This window comes from Sphaerodactylus townsendi, linkage group LG02 (genome assembly GCF_021028975.2).
Source record: "Sphaerodactylus townsendi isolate TG3544 linkage group LG02, MPM_Stown_v2.3, whole genome shotgun sequence".
In the NCBI taxonomy this organism is placed as follows: Eukaryota; Metazoa; Chordata; class Lepidosauria; order Squamata; family Sphaerodactylidae; genus Sphaerodactylus; species Sphaerodactylus townsendi.
The window spans coordinates 160,407,366-160,421,759 of record NC_059426.1 but is presented as its reverse complement, the minus strand read 5'-3'; positions in this window follow the sequence as shown (position 1 = coordinate 160,421,759).

Sequence of the window (14,394 nt, the reverse complement as noted above, 5' to 3'; positions counted from 1 at the left end):
GGGTATTGCTCAAGTTGAAAAGCCAAATTCTGAATATTCACAACTTAAATAAAAGATAGCTTAGATCTAGTAGAGCATTTCAATGGCTGAAAGAATTTCCATCTATGAAGCGGGTGACTTTCTTGCTTCCTCTCTTCTGGTGCCGCCCAAAATATCCCCTGGAACGTTTTGGGGAAACGTTGGGGGCTGTGGAAAGTCAAATTTGCAGATGAAAATCTTTCTGTTCACTTAAATGATCTGTGGATTCAACTTTTTGTCAGTAATATGCTGTTGTTTCAACTGTAAATTGTGTTGTCAGAAGAAGCAAAACATGGTTTGAAAAAAACGCTTTCAATGCTAGGCGAAGAACCCTAATCAAAGTCAGAACAGTGGTGAAATACTCCAAGTGGGGGTGGGAGGCAACAAAGATAAAATGATGAACGAAAACATAGTGACCAAAGAGCATTTTTTAAAATGTCTCATCAAAACTGATCTTTGACAACTTTATCAGCAATAGTTTGAGAACAAAACATGGCATTTATGACCTCAAGACTGGACAACTGTCACTATCATAGGCATAAAGCACATGTTATGGCTGTCATAAGCACGCCACCCCGTCATGTTGTGAATTTTTTTTGCCTCCAAACATTAGAAACATTGAGTAGATACTTAGAAATGCAGTTAAGTCACATGTTGAATTCTTTAAAACCTTATAAGTCAGGCAGAGACCATCACCAGGGGAGTCATTGCTGGTAGAACCCCCTGTGGTAACCACATAACTTTTCAGTCTCTAAATGGCATTGTTAAGGAAGAGACATTTATTATACCTTAACCTGGGTAATCCAGGTGGATCTCATCAGATCTCAGAAGCTAAGCAGGGCTGGTATTTGAATGGGAGGCCACCAAGGAAGTCCAGGTTGCTATTCTCCAGCAAGTAATGGCAAACGACTTCCCTCCATTTCTTGTCATGGAAACCCTATGTGGTCACCATACATAAGCTGCAACATGATGGCACTTTCTACCACTATATGCTACAGTTATAAGACCTGGGCAACTCTCATCATACATGACGGAGAAGGAGGTTTTCCCATACTTTGGATGACAACATTTGACTGTGGGAAAACCTCAGTGTTTAAAACTCCATGCTCTCCACATGAATGTGTCCAAAGCATCCCCAAAGTGGAGAAGTACATGTGCCCAGAGAAAGTCCCAGAATGACACTCCCATTCTTTGACCCTCCAACAAATATGGCGTCCACTTTGTTGAGTTTTCCATTGCAGCAGTGTAGTGATAATTTCTCTGTAGTGATAATAATGACTGGTGATAATTTCTCTTAGCATTCCTCTGGGACCTTCCATTCTTCTTGTTTATAGACCACCTTTCCAGCCATTCATGTGTACAAGGTTCTGTCCAGTTTAGTTCTTTAAAAAAAACAATCTTTCTTGGTTTCAGAATAACATTGGCCTTTTCTTCACTCAGCAATTGCCCCATTTTGAAGGTGTTTTCAGTCTCATCATTTATCCGTGTTTATCTGGGCTCCCCTCCCCAAAAGATTGTTTTCTTGCCACCATAATTCTACATAGCGTCACTGATTTGATAATATCTAAAAATGGGGCAGGGGAGAGTAGATGCACAAATATAGGGGATATTAAGAGGAGGAGAGCAGTGAGGTTTGGGACCAAAAAACACAGGTTTGGCCAACCACACAGGGGTTTGGGGAAAGGCCCGTTTTGGTGGGAAAGAAAGAACGTTTCAGTATAAGCGCACTATGAGAGAAGTCGGCTCGAAAACATCTCAGCAGGAAACATCGCTGTAAAAGTGTTTTCAGAAACAAAGGGGAAAAGGGCGACTGGAAACATTTCCACAACCAAACAGGGGAAACAGTTCGGAACGCCACGGAGGAAACATTTCATTTGCAGGTTGCGAATGACGTAAATAGCCTGTGTGGAAAAGGCCATTAAGATACAAACTCTGTGTTGAAAACAAACAGTAGCATTGTCTAGAGCAGGGGTCTCCGATCTATGGCCCTCCAGATGTTCATGGACTACAATTCCCATCAGCTCTGCCAATTGGCCATGCTGGCAGGGGCTGTTGGGCATTGTAGTCCATGAACATCTTGAGGGCCATAGGTTGGAGACCCCTGGTCTAAAGGCTGAAACGAAGGTGAAACAGCACATCAAGCTGGGTTTAGACAAAGGGTCTTTGGGGTTCAAATACCTCTTCAGCTCTGGAAACCATTGGATGGTTTTGGTCAAGCTGCTGTCTGCCAATATAGCCTCCCTCACAGGAAAGCTGAAAAGGATTAATTAGGAGAGCCCACAAATACCACACTGGTTTGACTGGAATAAAGAAGAGTATGCAAATATGTTTCTGGTGAATAGCGGTGTTGGTCTGCAGTAAAAAGGGCAAGATTTGTGTCCTGTTGCACCTTAAAGACTAATGAGATAGATTTCCAAAGAGTGAATGCTCTGATTATTTATCAGACAAGAGCTTGGGCTCTTGAAAGCTAATACCCTGGTCTTTATAATGCTACAGAACTTAAATCTTGCTCTACATAAAATCTGATTACTAATTAAAGACTTTGCATGTTGAGTTTAAAAGGGGGGGTCTCCTTTTTCATCTGTATAAGTCCTACAGCAATGTTCTTTCACATTACCTTGTTATAGCCATGTGGTTTTGGACAAGGTACAGGAAAACCCTGTGTGTACACTCACCTTTTCTACACTTGCTTTCTAACATTTAGAGCCAATGCCACTTGAAATAAACTCTCAAGAGGTGCAACCATGTGAGAACGAAACCATCTTGTGTCTCCTACACGCCTGCAGACATCCAGGCCTCAAACACTCCTTTGATCCCTTCCAGGAGTACGCCCATTATCCCCTGAGTAGAGACACGAGGTGCACATAAAAATTAATCACACAGCTCTCTTTGGCTTTGATTAAGCCGCAGCAGGAGTTGAGTGAGCTGTTCAGATAAGAAACAGAAGAATGAGATGCTTGAAAGGAAGCCAGTGAAAATGATAAAAGGGTTTTGACTGAATGACATGCGGTGCCTGAAAGAACTGGGTTTTGTTAGCATAGAACAGGAGAAGAGGGAGCGATAGAGCAACCAAGAGCACGTTCAGATATTTAAAAGATTTCTATAAGATATATATAAAACCCCAGTCCTTCTCCTCCTTGCTCGAACCAAGTATGTTCGATGCAGAAAGAAAATAACAAATAAGGAACAGATAACAGAAAATAACAAATAAGGAACAGAGATTCCATTCTACTGGTGTGGGTTCTCATAATAATATTAAGAACATAAGAACAAGCCAACTGGATCAGACCAGAGTCCATCTAGTCCAGCACTCTGCTACTCGCAGTGGCCCATCAGGTGCCTTTGGGAGCTCACATGCAGGATGTGAAAGCAATGGCCTTCTGCTGCTGCTGAGCACCTGGTCTGCTAAGGCATTTGCAATCTGAGATCAAGGAGGATCAAGATTGGTAGCCATAGTTCGACTTCTCCTCCATAAATCTGTCCAAGCCCTTTTTAAAGCTATCCAGGTTAGTAGTCATCACCACCTCCTGTGGCAGCATATTGATCGTACTTTCATTCTGCCCTTCCTCTAGGACACTCTGGGCAACACCTGTAGTTTTCCCTTCATTTTCTCTTCACAATACCTCGATGAGAGAGTTTCCGGGCTGAAGAAGATTTGAACCTCATTCACTCCCAGTCCAAACCTGCTGTTGAATCCACTATGGCGTGGTGGTTCTATGCATGGTAAATAGTAAGGTACTGTTACCATCCATTTGACAAATGGACACATGGCAAAGTTTATGGACAGAGATGAGACCGAGCCCAAATTCAGCACAGCCCCACAGCAGAGTTGTCAATTCTGATATGGAAATGTCTTCATTTATGGACCAAAGGTTTCCAGGACTACAATTTTAGGGTTATTCATTTCCTCAGGGTCTCCAAAATGCTTATTTGCAAACAATGCTTTTTTTAAAAAACCATTAATAAAGAGAATTCAATCAGTGTTGTCACTCATTACTACTTAAATCTTGGGGTCTTCTGTCTGGGTAATGTGCAAAAGTATGAAACCAAACTCTGATGACCTCCCTTTTTTCAAAAAGGTACTTCAGAAGGAAGCTATACTTGGAACAGAGACTTGGCATGAAGAGCATGGGTCCTTAATGTTGGCAGGAATTGCTGTGCTTCAAATCCTCCTCACCAACTGTAGCCTCCAGGGTTCCAGACATACATTTGTCCTGGGGAAAGAAAACAGAGGAGGGAATTGGTATTTCAACCCTCTCTTGGCTGCTTTCCCTAGTCAAATTCCTTCTTCTCAATGGTGTTTCCGGGGGAGGAATTTAGGACCTCAGAGAATAGCTAAAGTGGAGTTAGACCCAAGCATTTGCCTCAGAATACTAATTAAAAATGTGTTGACATTTGAACTGTCATTTGAACTGTCAAACTTGAATTTGAACTGTCAAACTTGGATGTAGAGTTCATTTTTAAGTGTAAAGGTGGTCTTCCTATGCAAGCACCAGATCACCACATCACATCACGACGTTTACTAGGCAGACTTTGTTTACAGGGTGGTTTTTCCATTGCCTTCCCCAGTTGTCTACACTTTCACCTAGCAAGCTGGGTACTCCTTTTAGCAACCTCCAAAAGTTGGAAGGCTGAGTCAACCTTGAGTAGGCTCCCTTCTGCCAGGGTCTAACTCAGTTCTGCAGCTTACCACTCTGCACCACAAGGATCCTTTGAATTTTATTTTAAAAACTTTAAAATGTTCAATTTTTTGGCTGAAATCCATTTTTTGCATGCAAAAGTCAAAAGACAGACTAATTTGTTAACCTAACCTTGAGCCTCCCTCAAAAAATGCATGTCCTGTGTTATTTTACTGTAGTTATTGTAATGAAATGTTTGTGTTAAAATTCATTTTAAAAATAATATTTTTAAAAAAAGTAAATGCATGTGTGGCATCCACAGGTGTATTTAGGACAAATGTAGCCCGGTGCAAAATCTGAGTTTCCCCACCAGCACTGGGCATTTGTTGGCCCCCCTCCACCACCACTTAACCTCAAACAACTTTTTTTGCACCAGGTCCTCTCAAAGTCACCATCACAGAAGGGGGAGGCGATTTTCCTCCCCGGTAGACTAAAATGGGTACGCGAGCCCTCGACATTACTCTGACTCCCTCACAATGCCCCCCTGGATGGTATGCCCCTGGCATCCATCCCATACAAACCAAAAACTAATTGGAACAGTTTTCTGCAGTGGAATGCTAGGCACAGTTGCCCTCTTGTAAAGCCATTAAAGGAAATGGATTCAGCAGTCAGTGACTCTGCTTAGGATAGCTCTAGCACACAGGTGTCAAACTCACGGCCCTCCAGATGTTATGGACTACAGTTCCCATCATTCCCTGCCAGCATCATGCTGGCAGGGAATGATGGGAACTGTAGTCCATAACATCTGGAGGGCCACTAGCAGTTCCGTCATGCCGCAGATCTCCAACTGTCTCAGCGATTCACTTTCCAGTTGCCCTTTTTGCCTTTGAAAGTCTCCTGCTTAACATATCTGACTGATGAGAATTGACTTTGAATTTTGTCTAGGTCAATATTTAATTCCTGGATCAATAAATCTTCACATTGGCTGCACACCTCAAGCAGTCAGTAGACTCCGAGCAGCCATTCAGCTCAGGATGTTATTTCATTCCAAAAAAACCCAAGATTCAAAGAACTCGAGATACCCACGAGCCACTTGATTGGAAAGGGGGAAAATGCATTTCAGTAAGACGCACAGACTTACCTTGTTATTCAAAAGGTTAGTACTACACAGGGAGACATAAATGTCAGGCGGATGATGGGAGAATAAAATAAACTATGGAATTTAATGGGGTTGCCAGCAAAGAATAACCGGCCTTAAAAGATTTAAGTACATAGTAGTAGACTTGTCAAAAGGAAGCATCTCTAATGAAGAAACAGCAAGATACTGTATCACAGCTATGGAAATTCAAAACATCTGAGCCTCAATCCGGGTCGTCTTGCACCCAAATGTAACCAGTTGCATTGCCCTGGCTGGGATAGCCCAGGATAGGCTGATTTTGTCACATTTTGGAGGCTGAACAAAGTCAACCCCAATCCATATTTGGGTGGGAGACCTCTAAGGAATGTGTAGAGGCAGGCAATGGCAAACCACCCCTGCTTGTCTTTTGCCTGGAAAACCACATGGGGGCCGCCACAAGTTGGCTGCGACTTGTCAGCAAAAAAAAGAAACCCTACTTGCATTAGTGTTAATTGGGATAAGCATTTAAACGTGTGCTCCACTGAAATCAGCATGGAATGATTTTATTTATCTAAAAACATTTATTAGCTGCCTCTCGACCTTACAGAATTCAAGATTGCATACCAAGTGAATGAGAGAACAATGATTTTTAAAACCCGCAACCATGGCACCCGCATTCAGCTGTCTGTTTGTTAAGTGTCACCAAGCTGCTTCCAACTCATGAATCCATGTCCTCCAAAACATCTTCTCATTCACAGCTGTACTCAGGTCTTGCACACTGAGCAGCGGCAAAGCTACCAGGGGATGGGGGGGGTGCCACGCACCGGGCACATGGATTTAGGTCACGTGGGGGGCGCAAAATTCCCCCGGTCCCTCCCCTTTCCTCCCCCCCCATGGCGCCCCACCACACTTACTTTAGGAAACCGAGCAGGCTGGAGAACAGGCCAGCCTGTTCTCCAGCCTGCTCAATTTCCTAAAGTAAGAGGGGGGGCGCGGGGGGGTGTGATTTCCCCCCACAGCGCCCCCCCGCGACGCCCCCCCCCCACACTCTTACTTTGGGAAACAGAGCAGGCTGGAGAACAGGCCTGCCTGTATGGGAACTACATTTCCCAGGATACCCTGGGAAATGTAGTTCCCACCAGAACAGACCTCCAGCCTGCTTGGTTTCGTAAAGTAAGTGGTGGGTGGTGGTGGGGATGCCAGGGGGGCGCTGTGGGGGGGGGGGGCAAAAGAGCCAGAGTATGCACCAGGCGCACTCTGGCCCAGCTGTGCCTCTGACACTGAGGGATGTGGCTTCCTTTATAGCAGCGGCTCTCAACCTGTGGGTCATGACCCCTTTGAAGAAGAAGAAGAAGAAGAGTTTGGATTTATATCCCCCCTTTCTCTCCTGCAGGAGACTCAAAGGGGCTTAAAACCTCCTTGCCCTTCCCCCTCACAACAAACACCCTGTGAGGTAGGCGGGGCTGAGAGAGCTCCGAGAAGCTGTGACTAGCCCAAGGTCACCCAGCTGGCGTGTGTGGGAGTGCACAGGCTAATCTGAATTCCCCAGATAAGCCTCCACAGCTCAGGTGGCAGAGCGGAGAATCAAACCCGGTTCCTCCAGATTAGATACACGAGCTCTTAACCTCCTATGCCACTGCTGCTCCTTTGGGGGGTCAAACGACCCTTTCACAGGGGTCACCTAAGACCATCGGAAAACACATATACAGTTACAGTTATGAAGTAGCAACGAAAATGATTTTATGGTTGGGGGTCACCACAACATGAGGAACTGTATTTAAATGGTCGTGGCGTTAGGAAGGTTGAGAACCACTGCTTTATTTTATTTATTTATTTATTTATTTATTTATTTATTTATTTATTTTATTTATTTATTTATTTATTTATTTATTTATTTATTTATTTATTTATTAAGCTTTTATACCGCCCCATCCCCGGAGGGGATCACTCCGTCTCATGTTGGGTCTTCCTCTCTTCCTACTGCCTTCAACTTTCCTAGTATTACTGTCTTTTCCAGTGATGACAGCCTCCAAAGTACGACAGCCTCAGTGTAGTCATTTTAGCTTTTAGAGAGAGTTCAGGTTTAGCTTGATCTAGAACCCAGTTTTTTCTGTTTTTTGTTTTGTTTTTTGGCAGTCCACAGTATCTGTAACACTCTCCTCCAACCCTGTTTGCTGAATTTAAAACCAAGTAGTATTGACAGTTGCGTCACATTTAAAAGGCCTGTACCAATTAACAGTTTCTTTTTTTAACTTCACTTATACCCTGCCTTTCTCCTCAATGTGGATCCAAAATGGCTTCAAACATTCTCCGGTCCTCCATTTTAACCTCACAACAACTGTGAGGTAGGTTAGTGCGAGAGTGTGTGACTGGCCTAGGGTCATCCCAGCATGTTCCCATGTCAGAGTGGAGATTCAAACGGAGATCTCCAAGATCCTCATCCAGCATCGTGCAGTGGTTAAGAGCAGGTGGATTCTAATCTGGAGAACTGGGTTTGATTCCCCGCTCCTCCACCTGAGTGGCAGAGGTTTATCTGGTGAACCAGATGTGTTTCCGCACTCCTACATTCCTGCTGGGTGGGCTAGTTAGCCCCACCCACCTCACAGGGTGTTTGTTGGGGGGGAGGGAAAAGAGATTGTAAGCCCCTTTGAGTATCCTGACAGGAGAGAAAGGGGGAATATAAATCCAAAATCCTCCTCCTCTTCTTTTTCATCTTTTCATATATTTTTTATATATCTGGGAACTTGGTGGCAGAGCATCTGGTTGCCATGTAGAAAATCCCAAATTCAATCACCAGCATTTCCCATGAAAGAATCTGGCAGTAGACAATATGAAAGACTTCTGCCTGAGAACTCGGGCAGCTGCCGCCAGTCTGTGTAGGCAACTTTGAAGGACCAAGACTCTGACTTTGAAGGATACTGACTTTGAAGGACCAAGACTCTGGTTCAGAGTAAAGCAGATCCATGTGTTCATGGGGCTCATTTCTGTCAACAATTACTCTGCCCCACCTGTTAGGGACAGGTCAGGGCCCTGTCCTTAGAGCAAAAGCTCTGTCCGGTTACTCACAAATAACCATCCATAAGCTTCTTCAGTGTTAAGAGTTTTATTGTTCAATTCTGCGCAGAAGAGGGAACTCTCCTCTGTCAGCAACAGGGAGGAGGTTCAAAGAGCTGCTGCCTGTGTAACATAATTTATACCTTCTTACAAACATTCCTCCTTGTCTTCTGACTATTGGTTTGAGTCAAGAAGACGTACAGACCCGGTCATTTCCATCCCACCTTAATATCACACACACCTTTTCATCCCATATTTGGTGCAACTTAAGTTAAAAAGACATCTTAATGAAAGCTAGTTTTTATATAAACAAACTAAGTTTCTATTTTACTGTTATCTGTGTATTTGTGAGCTTCTGCTAATTCCTTATCTCCTTGGTGGGGCCCTGTTCTCTTTCAACTCAAGGCCAGTGTCGGGCTGCTCTGAGTTTTGTTTTTCTCAACAAAAATAAGTTTCTGAAGTGCTTAGTGCCTAGTGAATTACACTCATATAACTTATATGATTAAATACAATGGCTTAAAACATTACAAACTATTTGTTCATATCACACCCACCCCCAACTTTGAGCTTTGAAGTCTTTCAGATTGATATGGGGAATGACATATCTAGATCGGGAGAATGAGCCTTCTTGTGTAGTTGCATGTCAGCTTTGAATACTAGCTGGTGGACGAGTAAGTAACTTGACGGCAGCTCTTACGCTGAGCAAAGGATACCAGCAGTCGCCTGAGCAATTAAGCTACTTAGCGTGAGCTTTAAAAGATGATTGAAATTTTTGCCTTCACGGCTTAGAAGAACAACCAAGGGAGGCAAAAGCACTTCCAAACTGATTTTGTGGGCTGCTCTTTCTGACAGTGACCATTTGTACCTGGCTCCTGAAGGCTGGTTAGCCTTTCCATCAGAATCTTTCCCCTCATTTTGTTCCAGCCAGAACACCTTCAGGAGGTTTTTCCATTTGCTTTCTTGGCTTAAGTGCAGAAAGCATCCTTGCGGGTGATAGGTTTCATTTCACAGGCTGGTGACACTGATTGACGAGGAGAAGTGGTCCTCTTTCTATGAAGACGGGAGCAATTAAAGCAACAGGGAAGCACAAGGGGGCTGCCTTTGTGTCACAAATAGCTGGTTCCAAAAGCTTGACTTCCTGGGATTTCATTAGGTCCTGCTAACAGCACTCGCGTTGGTGTTGAAAGTTCTCAGAAGACGTCTCGCCAATTCTTTCTGTGTCCCATTTTCCATTATCAGAGGTGGTCTCATTTCTGCCCTCGCAACGGAGCTCTGAAGTCGACAAGTCTTGAACAGTGATTTGCCCCAAGGCAGCCGCTGAGCAAAGATATATTATAGGCCCAGGCAGAGGCTCTCAGTGATTCTGGGACCCTGACAAAAAGTCAAGGATGAGGCTTCCAGGCCTTCTTTGTTCCCACCTATTCATTCTGAACAAAAATATAGGTGGTTCCAATTTATCAGTGGGTTTAAACTTAGGTGTTTTTTTTTCCTAATTAGGTATTTGACACTCAGAAGGCATATTATCCACAGAGAAGCAGATTGTGGTTAGGTTCCCTGGTTAGCACAGAGTATCCTATTTCACCCATAATTTAGCTCCAATACTGTTTGTTTCCAATGAGAATCAGATGACAACAAACTGATAACGTGTTGCAGAAGAGGAGGAAGACAATGACGTCTGTTGTAGCTGGGCAACAAGGAAGAATGCTGAGCATGCATCACCCAGGCTGCCTCGGACAGCACTGTGCAGTGCAGCCTGGGCTGGGATGAATGGGTGAACACATGAAGCAGCCTTCAACTGGCCCATCAAAGTCAGTGCTGTCTACTCAGACTAGCAGCAGGACTCCAGGCTCACAGGAACAACTCATCGTATACTGGCTGGCAGATGTGATCCCCCAACCTCCATCTCTGCCAAACAAGTGTCATCTCTGGGTGTCTAGCCCACCCAGCCACCTTTAGCCCATTTTTAGACCTGAGCCAAACTGGGTGGGGGTGGGGCTCGGCCAGGGGTGGGGCTCGGCCTACATGGAGGCTGGGGTGGGGGGCAAGTCTTGGCCTGCATAAAGGCTGGGGTGGAGCATGGTGGAATGTGGTCCCGCCCCTTGTGCCCTGCCCCCCCCCGGCCTCCATGCAGGCCTCCCCAGGCCCTGCCAGCCTGCACGGAGGGTGGGGTAGGGTTGGGATTCAGCAGAGGGCTACCATGCCCCCCGAGCCCCACCCCCCAGCCTCCGTGCAGGCCCTTCCCTGGCCCTGACAGTCTGCACTGAGGCCAGGGGTGGGGGGACAGGGCTCAGCCTCAGAGGCTGGGGGGGTGGACCTCTGCCTGAGAACGTGGAGAGCAGCTGGCAGTCTGAGTATGCAGTACTGACCTTGATAGACCAATGGCCTGATTCACAAAAAGGCAGTTTCATGTGTTCGTGTGTACTTCTCTGTACCCAACATATACTGATGTGGTGGTCTCCCATGCACAATAGTTTATGGCCCCTGGAGGGCCTCCCTATCTCATTTTAACCTAAGAGAGACTGTAACCAGCATGGTATACTGGTTAAAAATGGTGGACTCTAATCTGGAGGACTGGGTTTGATTCCCCATTCCTCCACAAGCATGGCAGACTCTTATCTGGTGAACTGGATTTGTTGCCCCACTCCTCTGCGTGAAGCCTGCTGGGTCTCAGCCCCACTTACCTCACAAGGAATCTTGGGGAGAGGAAGGGCAGGAGTTTGTAAGCTGCTTTGAGACTCCTTGTGGTTGACAAATTTCCTTGAAGTATCTGTACCACTTCTTTTCCAGTGAAGGTAAGAGGAAGAATTAGTGATGATATAAGGTACAGGGAAGTAGGAGGGAATCGCCACCATGTCAATAACGCCTTGTAGGGAGAGCAGAAGCGTAGCTCCAAAGGGGCGAGGGGGCGCGACGCATCAGGCGTGCGCCCTGCAGGGGTGTGGTGAGGGCATTCCGGGGTGGGGCAGGGGTGTTCCGGGACGGGATAGGGGCGGACGGGGAGTGGCAGGGGTGGAGGACACACCAGTGCACTGGGCGCTTTTCCCCCTCGCTCCATTCCTGAGGGAGAGGACAAAAAAAAGGCTACATTGCTACACTGCTCCTCTTGCCACAAATAGAATACTTGAAGTTGTCTTAGTATATGAGTTATGCAGACTCTGTCTATCATGAGGTCAGTATTGTCATCTCTGACTGGCAGTGGCTCTTCAAGGTCTCAGCCAGAGGGTCTTTCACATCACCTGGTACCTGGCCCTTTTCACTAGAGTTGCCAGGAATTGAACCTGGGATCTTCTGCCTTTGAAGCAGATGCTTTACCACTGAGCTCCAGCCCAGCCAGAAACTACTGGGCTCCTCTTTTCCTCTTGGCTTTAACCTGTAACGTTTTGTTATTGAAGCCATCCTCCATGTCAGCCATTTTGTTTAGCGCCCAACATGTGTTCGCAACATTCCAAATTTGCCCACAGGTTTGACAAGACTGCTTCCTTCACCACGTATGTTATGAGAGAGAGATAGAGAGAGAGAGAGAGAGAGAGAGAGAGAGTCACTAACTACAACTCAGTTCTGTCTGAATTTGTCCTCAAGGTTTGCATAATGGATGCACAGGAGCAACATTGATGACTTGATGTTTCTTGCCACAAGTAAACTGACTTCAATGCTCACACAGCGCCAGAGTTTAAAAATAGAAACAGCAGTAGGCCCTCAATTAATTACTCTCCTCAGTTTCCAACATCAATAGCTGTCTGCATCATTTTTTATCCCCTACAGGGTGTTTCATAGCAACACAAAACACTCGACAAGGCACCAAAACCCAGAGCAGCCATTTCATAGCTCCTGCACGGCTTGCATTTAAAACCCACCGGAGCCGCCGACTTGTATGGGATTAATCACAGGGCCGAGGCGCTAAAGTGGTTTCATTCAGCCCTATGAAAGTTTGCAGATAGCTATTTGGAAATTATTCCAATCAGGCTTTTTCTTGCTGTTTCAAATTGTTCCTGAAATGGTCAGTCTGAAACCCAGAAAACTCGAAACCTGCATACGCTTAAATGAATACAAAAATAAGCAATGGCTTAGAGAAGTGTGGTTTATGATGCAGTGACAGAACATATGCTTTGCATGTACAAAGGTCCCTGGTCGGATGCTTGGTTTCTTCAGTTAAAAGCAATCAGGTAGAAGGAAAGGTTTAAAAAAAAAAAAAAAACCACCGTGGATTCCGATTAATTCGTAATGCTTAGAGCATAGGTGTCAAACTCGCACCCCTCCAGATGTTATGGACTACAGTTCCCATCATCCCCTGCCAGCATGATGCTGGCAGGGGATGATGGGAACTGTAGTCCATAACATCTGGAGGGCCGTGAGTTTGACACCTGTGGCTTAGAGCAACAAACTAGGATCTGGACGATCCAGGGTGGGATCTCTGTTCTGTCATAGAATCTTACTGGGTGGCCTCAGGCCAGCCTCTCTCTGGCCCACTCTGCGCGGGCCAGTAATCTCTGTTCTGTCATAGAATCTTACTGGGTGGCCTCAGGCCAGCCTCTCTCTGGCCCACTCTGCGCGGGCCAATAAACACGGGTGTAAGACAGTAAAAACATGTTTTGGGGGGAGACTTCGCACAGATCCCGCATCTTAAATGAGTCTGCCCCGCGTTATTCCCCCAACCCGGGTTTTTTTGAGAATCACGCTATTAGTGAGTCTTTTCAAAAATCCCAGGCTGGAGCTGCTCACAAGCAAACAGCTGGGCGGGAGGCACTTTATTCGCCCTTATTTTCCTTTTTAAAGCAAGAAGTTACAAAAATTGCAGGCAGAAGAAGCACTTCAGAAGAGGCACCCCACCCCCCCAAATTATCTTTCAAACCTGAGCGAATGCATCTTCTAAAACCATCCCTGTTGTGCTAGGTATTTGTGCTGTCTAAAAGCAAAAATATTTATTTCCTTTGTAAGTAGTTTCATTATGCAGATGTAATCAATGGATCGGCTAAAACGCAACCAGTTAATAGACTAAAGTTTATTAATCAGATGACAGCCCCACTAGAAATGCAATAATTGTCTGGTAATCATAAGTCATCAATTCCAGCTCAAGGTCACATCCAAATTTACATACTCTAGGTAGGACATGGTAGACCCTTAATGGAAGTTCATGAGCATGTTCCAAAGAGAGGGGTCCATTAACCTTTGAAAAGCCAAATGTTTGGCAATGGACAGCTCGGTTTCCTTCCCAGAACCATTCTGATACATGGAGGGATGTATCCTTCCCAAATCCTGAAATTAGCAAAAAAAGCCAGAATGGGATTGTGGTTAAGAGCAGGTGGATTCTAATCTGGAGAACTGGGTTTGATTCCCCACTCCTCCACCTGAGTGGCAGATGCTTATCTGGTGAACCAGATGTGTTTCTGCATTCCTACATTCCTGCTGGGTGACCTTGGGCTAGTCACAGTTCTTCAGAACTCTCTCAGCCCCACCTGCCTCACAAGGTTTCTGTTGTGGGGAAAGGAAAGGAGCTTGTAAGCCACCTTGAATCTCCTTACAGGAGAGAAAGGTGGGATATAAATCCAAACTACTCCTCCTCCAACTTCTCCTCCTCCTCCTCCTCCT